Genomic DNA, 2,500 nt, shown 5'->3' on the forward strand with positions numbered 1-2,500 from the left:
TCTGTCTCTGTCTCAGTCTCTCTCTCTCTCTCTCTCTCTCTCTCTCTCTCTCTCTCTCTCTCTCTCTCTCTTTCTGTCTCTGTCTCTCTCTCTCCCTCTCGGGATCCACATCAAATTTTATTCATTCACCCAGTGCCAGATCTGCGGCAGACATTGGTGATAATTGTTTTCCATTCATACATTTGTTCTGATGCTCTTAAAAAAGCTACGTTTCCCTGACCTTTCCCTGTTACCCATATTTTGTTTATTCCTAAGTACCTTGCTCTGGGTCTACCCCTGCCTCGTTTGCTTTCAATTTTGCCAGTGAGAGCTAGATGTTCAAGACCTTTTATCATCATGTCTATCCTAGTGTCCCAAAAACTGCATTTGACGTTTCTTAGTTGTTTTTAACATTGAGCATCCCTCGCTGGCTTCATCAAGCACTACCTCATTTGATTTTTTTCCTTCACGATATTCTCCGCAATCTCCTATGAAACCACATTTCTGTTGCTTCTATTTTATTTTCACTGTCTTCAGTGATTGTCCTGCATTAACAGCCATATAGAAGGGTTTACCATACATAGCATTTCAAAACTTTCATTTTGGTAGTCATTGACAGCAAAATAAAAACGATTAAAAAAGGTTGAGAAAAAAAGAGGTGCGCCGGCAGCTCTGTTGGCAACATGCTCGTCTACGATCCGAAGGATGCAGTTTGAAAAGTTGTTGTTGGGTGTGTTTTGTTGGGGGCTTTTGCATGGGTTTGTGAAATTATCAAGGTTCTCTGCTTAAGTATTGGCTTAGTCTTATTGGAGAAAACGTTAAAATAATTATATACTTTTTACCTAACCAACACTGTCGCTAGTGACCTTGTCAGTCACAGATATATTATGAGCCTAAGGCTAAAATTTAATTATTCAATGTTTTTATTTTCTACCCATACCACCTTCTGGACTACGGTCCCAATCATGAAATCTTGAATCAACATTTCAAAGGTTTTGTGTCTGTGTTTGTGGAGTTTTCAAGGCTGTCTCTACTTTTATTGATTTCATAGGAGGTGAACGTAAAATAATATACACTTTTCAGTTAACCAACGCTACCGCAAGTGACCTTAGTTTGTAGCCCTAAGTTCAAATTGACGGTATCAGCGTTCTCTTTTTTACCACCCATACTACCCTCTTCTCTCGCAGCGCCCACTCTCTTTCTTTTTCTCCTTGTCTCTGCCTCATTGTCTATCGCTCTCTCTCTCTCTCTCTCTCTCTCTCTCTCTCTCTCTCTCTCTCTCTGGATCTACAGCAAAATAAAGAGATATAGAGATGAAAGAAAAGCGAAGAAACAAATAAAAGTGCCCCGGTAACTCGGTCGGCTACATGCTGGACTAATGTCTCCAGTCCGAATGATGTAGTTTAAATTATCAAGGCTCTCTGCCTATTTTACTTGGTTTTTATCTGAGGTCAGCGTTAAGTATACACCTCTAGGTTAACCAACGCTGTCGCTAGTGACCTTGTCCATCCTAAAGGTCAAATTTAAGGCTTCAGTGTTCTCTTTGCCTACCCATACTACCCTTTTCTTTCGAAACGTTCCCTCCCCCCCCCCCCTCCCGTCTCTCAGAATTCTCTCTCTCTCTCTCTCTCTCTCTCTCTCTCTCTCTCTCTCTCTCTCTCTCTCTCTCTCTCCCTCTCTTTCTTTCTCTCTCTTTTTCTCTCTCTAGAACACACATACGCGCGCACACACACACACACACATACACACACACACACACACACACACACACACACACACACACACACACACTCTCTCCCCCTCTCTCTCTCTCTCTCTCTCTCTCTCCCTCCCTCTCTTACTAGATCTACAGCAAAATAACGAAAAAAAGACATGAAAGAAAAGCGTGGTAAAAAAGGGCACCTGTAGCTCTGTTGGCAATATGCTGGACTACAGTCCGAATGATGTAGGTTTCAAATCCGCAGTTTGAAGTGTTTGTGCACGGCCTGCGGAATTATCAAGGCTTTCTGCCTTTTTGGCATGGTCTTATCGGAGCTGATCGTTAACTATACTCTTCGAAGCTACCAACGCCGTCGCACGTGACATTGTCAGCTGTCATAGAGGTATTACTTTTATTATAATGACCATGTAATTCAGACTTAAGAGTTCAAAGTTCTCTTTTTTCACCCAAACTACCTGCCGAACCACGGTTCAAGTGATGCAGTGAATCAGTGGGGTTCAAGTTTCTCTACTTGGGTTTGTGTACGTAGGCAGGACTGATCGAAATAAAAATTTTAAAAATCCATTCCCCTCTGAGGTTTCAACCGGAGGTGGTCACAGGTTGTGACTACCGTAAGGCAGCTTAAAACTTGGTTTTTATGTTGTTGTCGTTGTTCAAAAAGCCAAAGCTGTCACCTATCAGCTCACACCCCTCCTATCTCATCCAAACATCTCCATGTACACAAAGAGACAGCTTATCACCTCAATATTCATACCAACATTATATTATCAGTGCCAGACCTTAAGCGAAACCCATGAAAGC

Source organism: Aplysia californica, unplaced genomic scaffold (genome assembly GCF_000002075.1).
Source record: "Aplysia californica isolate F4 #8 unplaced genomic scaffold, AplCal3.0 scaffold00459, whole genome shotgun sequence".
In the NCBI taxonomy this organism is placed as follows: Eukaryota; Metazoa; Mollusca; class Gastropoda; order Aplysiida; family Aplysiidae; genus Aplysia; species Aplysia californica.